The sequence below is a fragment of the Trachinotus anak genome, unplaced genomic scaffold (genome assembly GCF_046630095.1).
Source record: "Trachinotus anak isolate AG129_WGS33_773 ecotype Australia unplaced genomic scaffold, CSIRO_AGI_Tana_v1 ptg000012l, whole genome shotgun sequence".
NCBI classification, from domain to species: domain Eukaryota; kingdom Metazoa; phylum Chordata; class Actinopteri; order Carangiformes; family Carangidae; genus Trachinotus; species Trachinotus anak.
Genome location: NW_027273863.1, coordinates 13,449,124 through 13,469,399, shown reverse-complemented (window position 1 = coordinate 13,469,399; position 20,276 = coordinate 13,449,124). Strand labels below are relative to the sequence as shown.

At 39.5% G+C, this 20,276-nt stretch overlaps 1 protein-coding gene and 1 long non-coding RNA gene across 3 annotated transcripts in view; one reads left to right on the top strand and one right to left on the bottom strand.

The window, feature by feature from the left end:
• Positions 1 to 15,216: 15,216 nt before the first annotated feature.
• Positions 15,217 to 20,197, bottom strand: LOC139629194 (uncharacterized). Its single transcript, XR_011692922.1, has 3 exons — positions 20,084 to 20,197; positions 19,650 to 19,733; positions 15,217 to 15,350 (listed from the first exon to the last, which is right to left on the bottom strand). It is a non-coding gene; the product is annotated as an uncharacterized lncRNA (long non-coding RNA).
• The window catches only part of eif2b3 (eukaryotic translation initiation factor 2B, subunit 3 gamma), a 30,853-nt gene continuing 30,294 nt past the window's right edge, over positions 19,718 to 20,276 (top strand). The window contains exon 1 of one of the 2 annotated variants that reach the window (XM_071491663.1): positions 19,718 to 20,035. The gene's annotated coding sequence lies outside the window, so the exon portion shown is untranslated. The remainder of the gene's footprint in view (positions 20,036 to 20,276) is intronic. The other variant, XM_071491664.1, reaches the window with a different exon arrangement.

Genomic DNA, 20,276 nt, shown 5'->3' with positions numbered 1-20,276 from the left:
ACAGAGAGAGCGAGTGAGATTGAGAGTGTTTTTGTTTCAAGCCATTCAATATAGCAGGGCCTGCCTTGCACAAAAAGCACCACTATACAGAATACAGGGCAATGATGGAAGATGTATGTTACAGCACAAAATAGATGAATACCAATCAATCAATCATCAAAGTCCAAAGCAGCAATAATAGTCATAGCAAATATTAAGAAAGTAAACCAAATTACTAATCAGTGAGATTACATCTCTAAAGGGGAAATGAAGAGGAACATAACATGAATACATGTAAATGAGGACTTGGCTGACTGACAGAAGACAAACACCAGCAGAAGCTAACATGGTGAAAACCATACCACAGTGAAATTCTCTGAAATTTCCAGACAACACAGCACTGACTTCCTGTTTGGTTCTGTACTCGTCACTGCACCAGCATCCCCTGCATCCTGTTGAGGTAGACTAAACAGAGATTGATATTGGGTCAGTGTTGTAATGTAAATCAGTATTTTTCAGTTTGTATTCATATTGTTTACTTATTTGTGCTTATTTCTTGTGTTACATGCAAGACATGACTATGTTGAGACCATAGGGTAAAAATAACATGAGGGAAAATAATCCCCTAAAGAAGTAAGATGCTTTATAAGAGAGTTACTGTAGATAATCAAGCTTTAGATGCATCTGAAATCTAATATTAGAACTATGAAGCTTTATTGTTGTTAAGCACACAACTTCCTGATAACGTCACAGAACTAAACAAGCAAATGTTTGGACACTGAATGATCCGCTCACTGGAAGAAAAACTGGTTTGTACCTTTATGTGCTGGACATAATATTTCTGTGCCCAACTAAATGTAAAGTGGCATCTTTAATTCCGTAATTGATAAGCAATGACTAATCCAAGCCATAACTGAGTTCGTAATGGACACTGGTTTCAACAAAAACAAAAAATTATGAGGCTATACGAGACTGCAATTTTTGCTCTTGAACAAATTTTTTAAACACACAACCAAATTGAAGTGCAAATATTCACATTAAGGAAGTGCTCAGAATCAAAATGACGTGTTGTAAATGTGTTTGTTGTCTTCATCGTCACTCTTCATTGTCATCTGGCTTTTCTTATCAATGCATATGTTCTTGCTAGTACCCATCTTCATTTTTATGAACTGGTTCCCCTGAAAACACGTCTGGGATCTAAACTGAAGATTTGATGTGTGACTGTCAACATAATTTATCAGCAATGATGATAAAGAAAAGAAGCTTAATTTATTTGACCCATTGGTTGTTGTGATTGGTTGGATTTCAAAATCTTTTTTTAATCATAGTCACCTCTTACTGTTTATTCAATTACTCTGCTAAACCCACATCTGTCCTTTAAAGTAAGTCCTCTTCCTCCTTTCTTCCTCTGTAATATGAACATGATCCTCTGTCCCTCTCTCACTCATATTCCACGTAGCACTCTGTGCTCACTTCATGACTCCACCTCTCTCTACAGGATATGTGTCCTGCACATGACACAGCAAACAGGGGAACGAAAGACAACAGCCAAGTTACAGTTCTGTCTTTGTCACCTGGACAAAAACTGCCCATAGTTCTGTAAATGAAAACCTTTGAGGAAAATCGTCTTCAGAAAAAAATCGAGTGTTTGTTTCTTACTATTGTTGGTAAAAACATCTGCAGCACTTAGTCTGTGTAAGTGGTGAGACAGATCTGTGACTGTGTTTTGTAGCTTGCCTGTGTGTGGATCCCTTGTCTGCTGTGTATGTTACCAGAATAGAACAATGCATAACTAAAAGTAGGACATTGACGCAGAATATGAATAGATTAAAGAGCAAAGAGGAAAAGGCAAATCTGACATACGAGAGTCCACATTACGGAGGGTCGGAAACAGCGTCACTCGATTACATCACTGCACGGCACAGTAAGTCTGCACATTAACCTGCAGGTGTAAACGCATCTGGCCTTTACCAAACTGCTAATTTACCATAAATAGAACTGCCGCCATTCCTAACTTCAGGCACTTTCAATCTTCCAACACACCACAATCCAGTAATAGGTTGATGCTTTGTTGATATGAGTAAAATACGAGGCAACATGAGGCCAACATATTTTTAAAAGTATAAGCCACATGCATGCGTGACAGATTCACTCGTTTTGCACACATTATATCAGTTGAGAAAGAAAGTGTGTGTGTGTGTGTGCGTGTGCATGTGTGTGCGTGTGTGTCCATGTGCACACTTCTGCCTTGTCCTGCAGGGCAACAGCCAGATAATCTCCAGAGTGGGTGACTGACTGAATGCTGCTATTTTAGCTTTGCCCTGTCTGCGTGTATGAATCACTCTGCAGGGTCAGAGCAAAGGAAGGAGACAGGTTATTACAGTAATGACACAAGTAAAACAGCTCTGCATTTGCTCTGCTCGAGTCTAAATGCACACCAGTGTGTAACTCTTCAAAGCAAAATGGGGGAGAAAACATGCAGCTGACATAAGTGGATCTTATGTCATGACGAAAGCACGAGAGGAGACTCTGATATTACTGTGATAATCTTCTTTTCTCACAACCACGAACATTATGTACATATGCACAAAATCTGCACTTAGTGTTTGTTCTGTGCATCCATCTCCACCTGCTTTACATTATGCAATGTTGTTATGATTGTTGTATTAATCTCCACACAATACTGGGAGACATTCAGTGTAAATATATTTTTTTATCATCTACAATATCATTTTAAAATGGTTGTTGTTTTTGTATTTGACAATCAGTGTCTGCATATGGAAGGAGCTCTATCTGTGTTTGGAAGCTTTATTGTTCGTCAGGTCAGTCACTGAAAACAGTGAACTGTTGAATATTAATTTCCTGCGAGCGATTAAGCAAGCGAGGCGAACTGTGTATGTAGGCCAGTTACACCAGCAACATTCATTAGACTCTCATTAAAACACATGAAGAGAAAAACACAGGGAACATCATAAGATAATAACTATGGATGTGAATGTTTCAATGCTGATTGTTCAACAACATCTTACAGCGGGTTGTATCAGCTGGTCATAGCTGTCAGTGTTTGGTCCCTTTAGGTTCTGGACCACTGGAGCGAATAAAAACATATTTTTGGAGCAAGAGCTGCAGAGGAGCACAGGATGTAAACCGGCCAAAAGAGTCAAGCATTGCACACAGATGCATCACTGTATTGTCCTGGATGAAGACCAAGACCACCTCACTGTATTCTGCCACCTCACTGTGCCCATTTGGAAAGATAATAAAGAATTCAATAGAGGAAGGGGTGTGAGGCAGAAAGGAGGAGATGCATAGCAGGGGTCAAGCAGCACAGCTGCACTCACAAAGGATATGTGAACACACAGGGTAATGTCTTGCACAATGCCTCCCCCTAATGGATAAAAACAACATGTTGTTCTAAAGAACATGTGTAGTCAACATTTACATGATGAGCAGAAAAAGCCTGAAGCAGTTCCTTTGAAAATAGATCAGACACAAAGTGTGCGTGTTAGTTTCCCCAGTGTTTTCCTGCTGTGCAGCATTTTACAGTGTGGGATTTACATGAGAGAACATAGTAACCAATATAAAGTCGCGGCTGGAATATAAAGGGAAAAGCAGCTTGACCTGAATTCTCTGAGCTGATACAGTGAAAATGACTGAATTTCCACACACTACAAATGACATTTTAAGGAGTTTTTTTTTTTTATTCTTAAGTTTATACCCAATTCACGGCAGATTTTGGATGTACTGTAGCAGCTAGAATATGGTTATTGAAGTGTATCTAACACAGAATATCTTTTATTTTACCTGTGAGGGTGCAGTACAACTAACTGGTGGATATCTTACTTTGAATTTTAAGTAAGTCACACAAAACAAAATGTCTTCATCAAGCTGGAAAAAGAATGAATGGATACATAATGCTTACATGATGTTAATGATTCCCAGTGCAGGAAAATACCTTCATTTTATAATACAACAACCTGGAATGTGGCATGTTAATATTGATGTGACATGAATCTGTTGACTCAAATAGTGACAATTAGAAAATACAATATGTTGATCACGTCTAACAACTGCTGTGGGGTTCATGTCACTTATTCAGTGCAGTGAGGCATTTTTATATTGGTGTTTTACTGATAACTACTGGACAGAAGTGAAATGTCACATCTGAACTGATTAAAAGACTAAAAGGTCATTTGTATGACTTATTTTTATCTCTAGGCCATCTCAAAATTAGAGGTAGCCTCTATGTCACTGACCGGTTCCAGTCATGCTGAGTGTTTGGTTATTCTGTTGCAAGGGTAACTATGACCTGCAGAGAGGAGGAAACATGCCAGGTCTAATTAAAGCATACGCTGTCATGATATCAATAACAACCCTCCCTCAGACGGGCTTATTAAGGGAAGTGACAGCTCAACAGATTTGTGACACATGACTGTTGTTGACTGCACCCTGCCAACAAACCAACGGGATGCAAAAAGAGTTACAGAAATCATGGAAGTGATGTTGCAATAACTTCCCGAGGTTATCAGGGCTTTTCAGTCCATGAGGATTTCAAGTTCACCAGTATTATTTCTTAAACACGCTTCTTGAGACTCAACCTTTATCAGAGGAATTCAAACATAATTGAGTCAGTTTGTTTTGAACCTTTCAATCATAATTTCTGTACTTTGATGTACCTTGTTACCTCTTTTATAACCTCACTTTCTCTCCTTTTATAGATGTATTATCTGTTACTCTAATTCCACTATTTAGTTTTTAAAATGTTATATTTAGCAGAAAATTGAACTGTGTCAAAAGACGAGCCCGTGTCAATCCTGTTGCGGGAACTATTGGCTCGTGTTTCACTCATCTTCTTGGCACTGTTCATCTCCAGATTCCAGTATTTCACTCCTCGTGTCACGGTGAAGGTAGTAACTAGATGCTAAACATAGATCTGAGCATGACACATTAGGATTTCCCTGACAGACATGAAACATCCAGGAGGTCAGCTGATGTGTGTTATAGCAACCAAGATGTAAACGTGATGGCAAACATCCAGAAGTTATCATAATTTGTCATTTTGAATGTGTGCAATCATTTTTAGAATACATTAGTTTTTAGTAAAGTTTAATATGTTTGAACAAGATCTAAAAAGGCCCCACAGATGTAATGACACTAGGAAGTGACGAATGCAGGTGGGGAAATGTTTTCAATGGCAGGATGTAAGCCACTTTATGAAAGAACTGAAAATGTGGCGCTGTGGCGACCCCCAGTGGTAGTTAAAAAGAAGACACTGTGGCTGACAGCAATGCGCACTGTGCAAACATGGCTCATTGTCACTGAGAATGAATGAGGTGAATGCAAACCACAGACTGAACTGTTTTCACTGGGATTGTCTCATTTCAGTAGTATAGTTTTGAAACTGAGATAATTGAATATACAGTGTAATATGTATATATTCTGATATTAAATGCAAACTCACTTATGACATTTAATGTGTACTGTGTAAAAGAAAAGGGCTATAATAATATTTTAAGGTCTTAAAAGGTAGATAAATGTGAACAATCACGAACAATCATGAGCAAGACATACTGTATGAGGGAAAGTAAGTTGAGTTGTTCTATAATCATTTTTGCCTTATTTTATTCTAGATAAACATAGCAAATAAGAAGCATGTTTCAGGATTAACAGGAGCATGAGAATTACCACTCTATTAGAAAATAATTGATTATCATACTAGAAATAAACCATGAAGATTAACCACCCACATATTTTCCATGATCTTTCACACAGAAATTTGATATATTAAATAAAATAACAAATAATTAAATAACAAATTTCACATCAGTTTTCCGATATTTATGTCGCTTACACCAGTCAGAATGCATGTTTGAACCTTGATCACTATTTCTATCCAATTCATACAACTATTCATCTTCTCCATATCTAGTCATGATTATAGAAGAACATATCCCAGCATGCACCGGGCAAGAGGCAGAGAAATGCCATGGAGTTATCACGGGTAGATGGCAGGGCCTTAGACCTTGATGTGCACATGCACTACCGTTTGCATGCACACACACACACACACACACACACACACACACACACACACACACACACACACACAGTCTAATACAACAGCCGTTGGGGTCCTTTGCAGCTGAATGGCATGTCCTTTACAGAAGGTAAGTGCTTTACAAGTTACCTCAAAAAGTTTTGTGCCACCAACAAAACCATTTGTATGGTCTATTCAAACAAGAGCTCCCACACACACATGCACAAACACACAACTTTATAAGTAGACACACATGTACAGACACACACATACACCTCCCTCAAACTGAAAGACCATGGCTTCTCTCCTAGCAGGGCAATAAATACTTTGTAGCTGTGCCAACAGACAGCCCCTCTTTCATGGTGTCAGCCAAGCTCTGAAAGAGACCAGTAAACAATGACTTAAAGAAAACATCAGCTTATCAAGTAGAACTGGAAAAGCCTTCAGCAAAACATAATCTACATATTTCATTTAGTGATTATAGACTTTGACATTAGCCAAAATTGAGACTACAGTATAATTTCAAAGGGGCAACTGCAATTGTCTAATACTTAAAAGATGTTGCATGAACACACTCAAATCTAGACTGAAGGTTTATAATCGGTTGTACAATAACATACATGTATTCCACTGTTGAATGGCCGTTCCCTCATATTAGGGGTGTACAGTTGGGGTGACGGTTGGAACAATGTAAGAAAATCTATGGCCATTACAAAACAAAAGTAAACTTTAAGAAAAAAAATCCTGTTATAGGAAAAGTTTGTTTATGGTCATTCAGATATGATAAGAGAAAACAAAAAACATAAACAGAAATTGAAAAAAACCCAAACTTTTTTACTGCTTTGCTTATTTGTGACTAAACATTACGATCCAGATACTGACACACAAACTTCAGCACACACACACACACACACACACACACACACAGACACACACACAGACACAGACAAGGCACCACACAAAGAGGGAAGTGAACGCTTGCTGAAAGCTAAATTGAAACATCTTGCAGTCATGATGCCATGACTCGCTATTGTTTCCGGCCCCTAAGAGTTGTAGCAGGAGAATAGGAGAAGTGCGAGGAGATGAAGGAATGAGGGGAGAAAGAGAACCTTGCCACCCATTGGCAGGAGCAAGTGAGAGGAGACTGATATTAGGCGGTCTGTTTTGAAAACTGGTGGACACCCCTTTGCATATCCTCTCTCTCTTTCTGCCTCGTTGTCTCTTACTTGCTCGCCCTCCTTCCACCCCCAGCCTCAACCCCCCCCCCCCCCCCTTCTTCCTCCTTCCTTCTCCATCCCCCCTCCCTGGGAAAACAGGGACAACAAATTAGCCTTCTTTTCTCGACAGGGCCCGGGGAGGAGGACACTTGGACAGCCCTCAGAGTGTCCGCCTGGAGTTCCCATGGACCCCTCTTGCCCCTTCCCCTTTCAGCCAGTGAGGAAGCAGTCATTGTGCCAGCACCTGTCTCTGAGGAAATTGGTAAAAGTGATGGCTTTGTTAGCCATCCCCATGACAACCAGGAGAAAAGAGCGGGGCCAGCTTGCATGGACTGGGGTAGAGATTGGGGGGCAGTGAGGAGAAAGAGTGGGAGAAGGAGGGAGGGAGTTAAGGGGCTTGACAATGGAGTAGCAGTTGCATCGCTTTGGCTTTGCCAGGGATCTACGTGAGGATGCTGTGACTTGCTGTGCATGTGTGTATGTGTTTTTTTTGGGGGGGGGTATTGTGTGTGTGTATAAATGCAGAACTTGTAAGAAGCATCCAGCACAGGAATGTCTATCGAGCATCGCTCTCTCTGTCCCTCATCCCTGTGGGTGACACTGTGACATCCACCAGTGAAGCAAGGCAGGAGTGTGAATAGGGTTGAAAGCAACAAGGTCATTCACATCATGTCCAGAGAATATCCCCCTCAGAGAGGACAGCACGCACTTTCAGTAATTAAGCAACAGGTTTCCTCGCTGCAGCCCAGCTCAAACATCCATGCTACAAGTAACAGAGGGATTTTGTAAATTCTAGTTTGATTCATGACATTTTTGTGCAGCTCAACTGAAGCTAAGGAATCATGACAAAATCTGATGGACAACAGAAAGATTGTGTTATTTTGTTTTCCAAAAGAAAAGCACCTGAATGTCCCTGGAGTTATCAACTCTTCATATAGTGCACAATGAAAACTGAAAATGTAAGGGAAGGTTATGCAGTCATCATCTTCAAATCAAAGTCATCTTCTTGTGGAGCTGTATCATTTTTTTCAACTAGGAAATGGAATGAAAAAAAGGTATAAAAAAAGGAGGCTGAAAAGTCTTGATAGAGACTGATTTGTTATATTTAATATATATAAAGTGACAGAAGCCTGTTGGAACTATTTCATCTTTCAGTGATATTTTGTAAGTCACTCAGTTATTTTGGCCATTTCAGTTATGTAAGGACGGAGTTTCAACATCACTTCATTCTACTCACATTCATAGCAAACAGAGTGCAACTTGTTTTTCTTGTAATGCACGACAAGGTTAACAGCAATACCTCCACCAGACCAGCAGATGGTGCTCATTCACTGGCTCTAGTGGCAGCAGAAAGTCTTCGGGGCCACCGCAGTTTTATGTCCACATTGTTAACAGTGAGACTAAATGGTTCACCCAGTACTTTTCATTCAATGTTTTCTGACAATGTTTACGTGATGAAAGGCCTCCTAAACAAATCACAGGTTGGAAAGAGAAAGAAAAAGCACACAGGCTTCAGTCCAGGCCCAGTGTCTCAATCAAGTCAGATGGAGACAAAATGTAAAAGTAATTTTCATTTTATTTGATAATTGATGTATTGAGTTTAGCGGGTGTAAACTCTAAAATCTTCCATTTTTTATAAGCTTTATTCAGACTTATAGTGCCCAGTGTCATCATATAAAACGATTCAGCCCATTATAAATTATAGCTTATTCCTTTGAAATGGCCATATAAGTTTAGCAGTCCTTTTCATCCTTTGATACTTTGTAGACTAGACAACATTGGAGGTTTGTGTGTGTGTGTATGTGTGTGTGTGTGTGTGTTTGTGTGTCCGTGTGTCCGTGTGTGTGTGTGTGTGTGTGTGTGTGTGTGTGTGTGTGTGTGTGTGTGTGAATTTGAAGACATGATTGATGACACCTTCTCTGCACAAAAAGGCTCCATATAAAGATGAGAGGAAGAACAACAATATTAGTGGTCAAGACCAGGAAACTGCTGTCATTCACAAAACCACAATGGTGACTTTGAATCCCCCACATGAATGAAGGTCTGAGGCTATACTCTAGTGGAGTCTGGTTTTGGCTAATATCAGTGGAGGGTGTAATTTTTTTAGCTCTCTATGCATCACCTGCGATGTTGGATAGTCCAGTTTGGATTAAGGAACATAGTCAGAAAAGTCCACTTTCCCCAAAGTGGTTTTATTCTTTTGGACCACACTCTATGTCTGATAATGCCATGTCCTTTAGAAACAAACCAAGCATCTTCTATTTTATGTTGTGCAACATTTCTGTTTCATACTCTCCTCCGGAGCAGAATATAAAATTTGATGAGTAGCTTTGAAATTAGTTGGCCCTGTGTAATATTCCTGTCCTACTATCCTCTGTATATGAATGTCATTCCAAACAGCATCTGTGAATATTGCCATATGGGAACAAAGTGAATGCGGTGGGTTTATGAAGGCCTCTAAAAGTGTCTTCACTGCTGTCCAGGGGTTGTGATTTATCATCTCTCCGATGTGAGGCTGCACTACCTTCCCTGAAACAAAATACTCTCAACATCTGGAGCAGACTCATTCATCTATGTGTGTGTGTGTGTGTGTGGTTGTGTGTGGTTGTGTGTGTGTGCGTGTGTGCATGTGTGTGCACCCATCCTCTTTTTGATACAGAAACCCTTAACATGATAGTCAGCCTCCTTCACAAAATGACAGTATTTTTCACAAGAAAGAAAACTAAACTGCTCTTTCCTCCCTGTCTCTCACCCTCTTTAAGACACACACATATTCACACATAAAATGTGTAACTGCTTTCAGCTAAATGTGAATGTCACCACTGTAATTACTAATACATTTGTACATTCGCTAATAGGCGTTAGACACCCCAAAGTACAACTGAGCCTGATATTAATGTAAATAGTTTTGCAGGCATGTGGACATAAAGTATTGGATGATTCAATATGATGATGATGATGCTAGAGAAAAAGTCAGAGGATCTGAACTCATCTTTTAAATGGCTGTTGAGATATCTCTGAACCAAAGTGGTGGACCAACCAACCGACAGACTGACCGACACTACCATCCACTGAGCTATTAATACAGATCTTTACAGGCAGTGACACTGGACAATGCTGAAATGCTAAAGACGTACACTCTTACTTTAGCCAAAGTAAATCAAGTCAAAACACAAATAAAATTGAACCCATAGCATAAAACAGCAAAGCCTGGATCAGATGCTACCTTCATTCAACCAGCTATTCAAAAGAATCAGGAAATCAGGTATTAAGTCCTGAACACATACACAAATACCCAAACAATGCCAGACACTGTCTAACACCATTTAAAATACTACATAGACTCTACTACTCCAAGGTAAAAATATACAGCATATATCACATACGTGTGTTAAATGTCATTCACCAGAAGTATCTCTTCTTCATGGCTTCATATTATGCACCAAAGTTGCATCTTTTTGGTCTGATATCTTCAACAACATTTCAGAAATGATCAATAGTCCTCTAGAACCAGAACCTTTATTAATTATTCTGAGAGTATCTGAAGCATTAAGAAGACTCACCACAGCCTAACAACAATTCTTCGCTTACTGCCTCATTACAGCAAAATGAATGTCATATATAATACAGTCATGGAAAGAAACAATGGTTCCTACCTGTGATATAACCAGTGCACTACATTTGGAAAGGATAAGATACTGTTTGTCTCAAAGGGCAGACTCCCAAAACATAATACAATTTGGCAACAACTCATATCATATTGTAATCTATAATTATAGTCTGTTTCATTTTAATGAAATTTTAGTGAGTAAATGAGTGAGGGGTAGGAGACAGGGTGGCAGGAGATGTTTAGGAGGACGAGGAAGACTAGAGGAGAGGGATTGGAAATGAATGTTCCTGGACTGCCTTACCTCAATTATGTTTCTATTATAATATTTTTGATTTTATTTCATTTCTTTTAATTTAATGATTTATCTCTTTATTTTGTCTTACTTCTGGATGTACAGAGATATAATTTCAGAATTCTTTCATATGAATGAAAATGAGCATAAACATAACAATATATGTTGTGTATGTTCTTCTTTGGCTCAATTAAAAAATAATTGGAAAAAACAAGGACATCAGGTGTTGAGTGGTAATTGTGGTTTATCATTTTTATCATCATTTGTGTGTCCTGTGCATGTGTGGAAATGTGTTAAAAGTGTGTTGTGTGCTATTTACCTGAATAATGGTCTCTGAATGCAAACAACAGTTTCCATGTATTTTATAGTGCCTGGCATTACAGTCCTTTGGGGAAATAACACGGAGGCACAGTCTGCTAGTTGTTACTGAATGGCTTTACTGTTATTGAGGCTGGGTTATTATTGTTTTACAACATGAGTCTGTGTTATATGCAAAAAAAGGCTTCGTCGGTGCCATATTCTTTGGGTTCATGAATGCTGTAAATGTGTTTAACATATTTACTGCTCCAGTGTCAGCATGCAATAGTTGATGGGGAATACACCATTACCCAGAGTGCACTGGGTGAGATGCCAATTACACCATGGACTCATATACTCAAACACGTTTAGCCCATGTTGAGTCACTCGTTCACCTGCGCTTCATACTGTATGTCTCCCTCACTTTTCAAAATCTGCTGCCAAAGCTCAGAGGACAGGAAAAAGGAGATGATAAAAAAATTTATGTGTTCATCGGTTGCTTTCAAGTATTCCCATGTGATCAGCTTTACAAGAAACAAAGAGCGATTTATTCACTTTTTTCTATCCCTGAGTTTTGCCTTGCAGGCCCTCTGATAGGTGGAGGATATGCCTGTAGCCTGAGGTAAGCTTTCTAGACACTACTTACTGTAAAAACACTGAACTCTTCTGCACCTTTTTCCAATTATTAATATAATTTAATGTATGTTATTATTTATAGTCAATATTGGCCTAAAGGCAGTAAAGGACAGATACCAATACAATATTTGTGTCTCATAAAGTATCAGGTAAGGAAAACTTTTAAGAAGTGTAAGTGTATTAATATTACCACAATTTACATGCATTTTTATTGGATTATTAATTTTCTAAACTCAAATACCACTTCACATATATACAGTTTTAATGTTGTTGTTGCTGTTCACAAGTCCCTGGTGACATGTCTCTGTCCTGTCTGCATCATCCAAGCCCATACTGAGAATGTAAATCCTAACTTCTCACAAACGTATATTCTTACATTTACGAAAAAACATCTAAGTCATTTCCTAAAACAGCGGGCACTGTAGTTTTTAGTAAACATTACTCAAAGTAGAGTAAATAGTGTATTCCTTACGAACTATTTTCCGTGTTAGATTAATGTGTATTTGCTGTGCTGCTGACAACAGTAGGATGTTGTATGTGAGTTTACCTTTTCCATATTGTGATTAAAAACAATAAACTTAAGGTTCACTTACTTTGATATTAAGTTTTTGGCTGTATCCACAGCCCTCTTCAGCAGGTTCTGAGGCAAACCTTTGATCCAATCATCAAATTTAGCATGTGTCATTTCTAGATCCCCATTAATAAAAAATATCAAAAAATAGTTACTGAAGGTCAACATATTTTTAAACTTGGCACGCACAGACTGTACAAGTGTTGCCCAAATACCAGCATTAAAATGTTTGTGGTGTTTGGCCTCAGGCATCATTGAAGCAATCCATTTCACATATGACAACATAACTCTTCAACAAGCAGGTTGGGCATCACTGCGCAAAATAGCCCAGAATCCAGAGATGTAGTTGCCTAGATATTTCATGCTATGACGCATATATGATGAAATCTGCACTGGACACGCTCCGATCACGCCATTGTAAGATGTCATATCAAACTCAATCTCCAGACATGCTCAAGATTCTTGTAAGAACCTAAAAAAGGATATCTCCGGATTCTTGGTGCCTTTTTTCTGTTGTAGTTTTGTATCCATACAGTTCTGTGTTCCCTCAGTGTTTCTTGCTATCTCCAACTATTCTGTTGACATCTTTCATCTTTGCATGATTTTCTTGTTTCCTTAACATTTTATTTCACTAAATTTATCATACGCTGCTTGACCAAACTTCATCACCCTCCTGAGTTATCTATCCTCAGCATTTGTACCTGCGCTAAACACTATGTCACAGTGTTCCTAAACAGGTTGAATCCTATAAATTACCCCAGACATGATCTGTTTTTAAATCTTTATCTCATTCTCTCTTTTTAAAGATACAAACATTTTATGAGCAAGCATGGGTGTTCCTCCGTTCTCGCTCTCTCTTATGTACACACACATGCACACCCTCACACACAGACATCACTGACATGCACACGCACACTGCAGCTCACACACCAGCAGACAAACACCTTAACCTCAAACCTCATGCTAGGTGCAGACAGGACCACACATACTGTCTCACACACAAAATGTTTGGAATGCTATAAACATTTATTTCGGTTGAAAAGAGGATTTCTGTGTGTGTGTGTGTGTGTGTGTGTGTGTGTGTGTGTGTGTGCGTACATGTACGTGCAAGCATTCTTGAGTGTCTGTATGTGCATGTGCCCTCACGCTGTTTTTGCTGAAAGAGAAGGAAAGTTTAACTACACATGTAGGCCACCAGATAGAAGGAGATCAAACATGAGCAAATATTTTGGGTGTGTTGTCCATAAAACAGGACAGGTTTATATATAAAAAGAGTTAAACCCATCACTGAGTCATTGCTTACCCATGAAACATTTCAAAAGATGAGTGGAGGGATTTACTAAAGTATCTTAAATTTGTGCTTTTAGGCCTTTTAGGACTTCAGTATTACAGAAAAGGAGGTAGGAACTGGAGTCCAGATATTCTTTTCCGTTTAGTGTTTGAATTTATTATCCTGTTTGTTGCATTTTTCAGTTATTACACATTATGATAACTGTCTATAAAATGATATTGTGTTTTTGGCAGAACAAATATGATCATAATTTTATTTAAACTAACAACACTCTTTTTAAACATACATTACAAATACATCAGTTAGTAAAAGACATAATTCAGCAGAGTAAGAATCGAATTGATCATATCTACCAATATGTACCGAGTCTGTGTGTGTGTGTGTGTGTTTGTGTGTGTGTGTGTGCGTGTGCGTGTGTGTTTGCCTGTGTGTCTGTGCATGTTTTCCCTATGTGGTTGAAGGACCTCCCAGACATTGGACAGTCCGTCAGACATAATGTGGCCACAGAAAGACACACACAGACATAGACTCTCACACACACACACACACACACACATACACATACACACACATACACACACACACACACACACACACACACACACACACACACACACACACACACACACACACACACACACACACACACACACACACACACACACTGAAGACAGAGAAGCTGCTGTTGAAAATTTGTGGTCAAGCTAAGCTGGGATTCCTTTCTCTCACTTTTATCTTTCTTTTCTTTCCTCCTGTCTTTTCTTGCTTCGCTCCATCTTGTATTCTTTCTTGTGTTATTCTGTATTTGTCTTTGTATTTGTCTGCCTGTGCCACCACCTTAACACATATGTGAGCTGGTGTGTAGTATCTGTAAAGCATCACCAGACACCTCTCATCACACACACACTCCTGAGAGGCCCATACAAACTTTATTATAAGACAACCCTCCCCTTTGCAACACCTATTTTGGAAAAATAAAATCCTTTTGAATATACAAGGAAGGCAAATACACCTTTACTACCATCTTACCTAACTTTTGATCTCGCCGCCACTGCTGCTCTCCGTTTCATAAGAGCTTGTACTTGTTCCATTCAGAAAACCTGCAGAAAACCTATATTTATCCCCATTTATTTCAAATGTAACTTTCCTAAATCATTAATAGTCTTTCAGGCCAATACAACACATAGGCTCGTGACATACTGTACAAAATAAATGGAAAGACTGGACAGACAGGTGAATGGGCAACACACACAGTTAGAGGTGTTAGACAGACCCTCAGTCACAGAGACAAGCAGCTTACAGAGAAAAGTGCCAGCGCCTTGCGGCAGGGTGTTGCCCAGCTTTTCCCACTCTGGCTCTTCAAACCCCAGCCCGGATATTACCTGGTTCTGACACCAACTTGGCTCTCAGATCCCCCATCCTGCATGTGGAGAGAAAAGAGAGAAGAATCATTCCAACTGTGTTTAAGTGAAAACGAATGAATTTTAATGTCTTGTGATGCAGACTGTTGAACTTTAAACAGCAAAGAAATGCATTTTCTTTGTGAAAGTCCCTGGAAAACATGCTTCATAGCAGTTGTTTGGGTCGATGACACTTAACGTTTTGCAGCTGTTTTCAAGAAGTGCTTGTGAACAAATATATTCTGTTTTGGGGTTTTGCTCCAATAAGACAATGACGCGTGTCTTGTAAAATCTTACATAAGAAAAGCATAGTTTTGAGTCTCAGTAAACAACAAATCTAAGCACATTCACAGCAGTTAAATACATATATAAATCAACCAATCAGCTGATTGTTTCATGAATCAAAAAAATGAAAGTCTGAAAAGGAATGTGTTTGTACTGTAAATGAATATCAGCAGCATTGTTGAGCAGCAGTGCATTGAGACATCTTTATCTGTGGCTTGTGTGTGTGTGTATGTGTGTGTTAATCTCAGATGGGCCTGTTTTGGTTTCCACGGCAGCGGTGAGGGCCCCACAGTGCACTGGCCCTGGAAATGGTGCAAACTCAAAACCACGGAATAAGTGTATGTGAATGTGTCTTCGTGTGTGTGCGTGTGTGCTGCAGTGCCCACCTCTAAACTCAAAGGGAGGCTCCACGCATACATACACACCCATGCAGGCACGCACACTCTCACACACACACTCTCTCGCCTTGGCTCTGCTCTCTCCCTGGGTGGTCCGTGCTGCAAATGTTTATGATCTAAACCGAGCTAATCCAACTGGCTTGTTTCAGTGAATTGAGAATGATTTACAAGATGCAGCAACAGGACCGAGGAGGGAGGAGGAAATCAGAGGAAATCTTATGGCTCCGTTTCAAGTCATTCTGTGACTGGACCTGCACACTTGTCTCCACGTCTGTTCGCATGTCTGTCTCCATCTGGTTCTCTCTTAGACCTGTTAGTATTCTGAGTTTGTGTCTTTTTTCATTCGCCCCCCCACCTATCCCTTCAGACGGATGTCTTTATTTGACAAATTAGCGGGGCTTTGACGATATGCAAAATACAAGGGATCAGTGGATTTTCAATTGCCTGTGAAGTCTCTCACCCTCAGTCTCAGCTCCTTTTTTTCTGCTCTCCTAATTTCCCACAGAAAAGGGAGAAGGAAAACCTTGATAACAATCTGTCCCTGTCTGTCACACACACGCACTCCTCTCACTTGCTCCCTCTTATAATGAACCTGCCATATGAAGAACGAGATGATGTAATATCATTGTCTATCAGCCTCTGGCAGTATGGCGCCTTCTTTCTTATGAAGAGGGGGAAAGACACAATTGTCCATAGTCAGCCTTTTGTGTAACTTACAGACAGGTTTGCATCTTGTCATGTGAGCTTTCAGTGACACCAGTAAACTGCAGCCCCCAGTATAGTTATGTGGACTGTCTCACACACATCAGTGCTCTGTGGTAGACCAGCAAAGCAGTAATCCCTGTGAGTGTCAGCGGTTTAGGTTGACTTTTATTGCAGCTTCGCTTTTTTGCCAGATCCCCCTTTTTTATGAAGAGAGAGGGATGCCACCGTCACACTGACAACACCTTATAAACTGGAAGGGTGGGGAGGAGAGACAGAAAAAACATAAAGAGCCTTTTGTAGCATGACCATATTGGAAACTATAAGCCGTTACATGGAAATATATCATTGACTATCCGTTCATCCATCTGTAAATATATCAATATTTGTCAGTTACAGTAAATGATTTCACGTTTTTGTGAGTGCACAATTTGCAGCATCCTTGTAAAAATTACATATCCAAAATGCCAACAGTAGTAACTTTGCAGGCTGGCTCATGATTCACAAGTCAGTGGAGCTGGGTGAAACTTCCAAAAACCAATTCTAAGTGTCACGTCTAGTTTCCTCCTGCTTCAAACTTCTTCCATTTAAGAATTACGCAGGCCACTGTGCTCTTGGGAAACTTCAATGTTCTTGTGCCTTGACACAATCCTGTCTCTGAGCTCCGCAGGCAGTTCCTTCGAGTCCACCTCATGACTTGCTCTTTGCACTGATATGCATTGTCAGCTTTGAGACCTTATATAGACAGGTGCCTTACCAAATCACCTGAGCGAAATTTCAAATGTCATATAAAGTATGATGTTTCAGCTTTTCCTTTTTAATGAATTTACAAAAAGAATATTCCATTTGTGCTTTGTCATTGTGGGATATAGACTATTGATTAATGAGGGGAAATATAAATTTAAACAATTTTAGCTGAAGCCTACAACAAAACAAATGTGAAAAAATTGAACAGGTCTGAACACTTTCTGAATGCACTGTATATTTCCATGCTGTCATTACTGCGGGGACATATTGACCCATATATTACCTTGGGTTTTACTCTTAAAAGAACTGAAACTGAGTATGTGTGTATTTCAATGTATGATTGAATTCTCTCAGAGTAACAGCATCAGTTTTCATATGAGGATAACCAAAAAGTGAAGGAAATATGAGCATGAAGCTTGTCCACTGTTTCATCTTAGAAGCAGTCAACACTCTTTCTTTCTCTGCTTGTATGTAAGAATATCCATCTCTGTGCATGTCTCTTTCATGCATGCCCGTTTTTTTCCTTCTTTCCTTTTCGCTTCTCTTCAATCACTCCTCTACCAGCCGTTTCCCTCCTCACTTTTTTTCTCACCTCTGTTCTTTCCCCCCCATTACTTAAAGACCCTTTTTCCAGGAATCTGTCTCTCTAACATATTTTCACTTCCTCTCTCTTCCTCCGTCAACATTTCAACCTGCCAGGCTTCCATCTTCCATTATCATTTTATTTCATTGTCGTGACATTCAAGCAAGAACAGGCAGACAAGCCTGTTTGTCTCTTTCTTTCTTTTTTCTCTCTCCTCCTTCCCTCCTTTTTCTCGCTCTTTTAGTTTCGAGCAAGCAGCAACGGGCAGTCAAGCTCATCTCCTGGCCAGAGCAAACAAAACCAAAGCCACATTCCCCGAGCTCAATTTGCTGTTACGTCTCAGCTCTGTGAATTGGGAGTTTTCAAGCTTGAAGTCTGGAGGAGTAGCTGGGTGGCTTCTGGCTGCTAATCTGTTCACACCACTTTTTGTGTGTGTGTTTGTGTGTGTGTGTGTGTGTGTGTGTGTGTGTGTGTGTGTGTGAACCCTTGGAATTACTTCTACTATGGTCAAAAGGAAAATACATGTGTATTTAAGGTTCCTGTGGTTGACATTTGGTTGCAGAGAGAAACTGACACAGAAAAAACAAAAAAAACCCAAATTTGACTGATGTCAGGAAAAAAAAGAATTTTTGATTTTAAATCATTTTATAAAACCATTAACATCACCAGCAATGGATAAAATTCACAAAACTCCTTCCCATTTCTATTTTGGTAATCATGGTATTGTGGTTTAGTACTCTCTGGGGACGAAAAAGGCCAGTTATAGTGGCCTGTTAAGCTTACTCATGTTAAACTACCTGGTTTATCTGATATTTTTCATAGTAAAGGACTTTTCAAAAGCTCTAATCAGTCTCTAATGTGTCCTCTACATTCTCTATTTGAAGAGTTTGAGCTTATAACTGGTGATAACTGGTGTATAGTAATGATGATAATGGTACAATAATAATAATAATAATAATAATATATACAATAGTCATCACCAAATTATTCTAGCATTCTTTTAGCATTTGATTTACATACCTACATAATTTTATTCTATGAATCTTACAAGTTCTCAGCTGTCACTCAGCTTTAAGACAAATTTGAAAACTGAAGTTTAAAGCTTAAACACCAACGAATGTGTTAACCAAACATCATGGTTGGCAAGGCATTAGTGTCATCCAGGTAGGCTACTTGAATATTATATAGGCTTACTGTGAAAGAAATATTACACATTTTTTGTCAACATTGTTGATCAGTAAAATGAGTATGGTTCAGTTCTGATCTTTTCTCATCTCTTTCCCGGTCAATATAAAAAAGAATTAAACTATAACCTCATGTCAGTGACTATAAAAACTCTGAGCAAGAAAGGATTTTCTCATTCCTAGTGCAGTATTCATTATAAAAATGAAATTGCAATTTTATTGGCATATTTTTTCATTTTTCATTTTTCCTTTATTTGCTTTTCCTACACATCAGCTCATCGTGGTGTAGCTACATATCAGTAACAACTCTAAGTTGTTTTTTTTTTGTTGTGTCGCTCCAATGTTGTGTTTCTTAATGTAGTGTATATTTGTTCATTATGAACGTGTATGAACCATATGCTGTTATTTTCCCTCACTAACCTGTGGCTGTTCTCTTCTCCTCCCCTCACTGCTGTAGGAACCATGTTCACGCAGGAAGTCGTTTTTCCACACGGACATATTTCACTGAACGCACACAGGTGTCATCATACGATGCTAGCTGCTAGCTTCTCGCACACAAGCTCTACTAAACAGTTCGTGAAGTAATTCAGCTCCTGTCGCTGCCGCTTTTCTCAGCGGGTGTTTGCTCTTCAAAGGACGAGCCCTGCTGCCACCGAGCTGCCTCTGACGCTGCGGGGTCGTTTGCGGTTCTGCTCCCATCGTTAGCCGAGTGCTAACAACAGTGACTGCAGCTAAGTTACATGCGTCCACCGCCGCTGTCATTTTCAGTGACAGCCGATCGACAGGGACCAGGGAGACTCTGACAGGTACGCTTCTCTTTTCAACCACTGAGTGAGTCAGCGCGGTTGATTTACCTTATTGCCGATGCCATGTTGTGGGCTCTGTTAGCGGTGAGCCTCGACCGTGTGCCAGTGCTCAGCGTGTTGAATCGGATACGTGTCATACGCCGTTACTGTGTCGATAACCCGCCAAACTTCAACATTAAAAAAAAAAAGAAAAGCTAATGGCTTCATGCTTATGTGCCGTATATGCACAAATGAGCTCGCT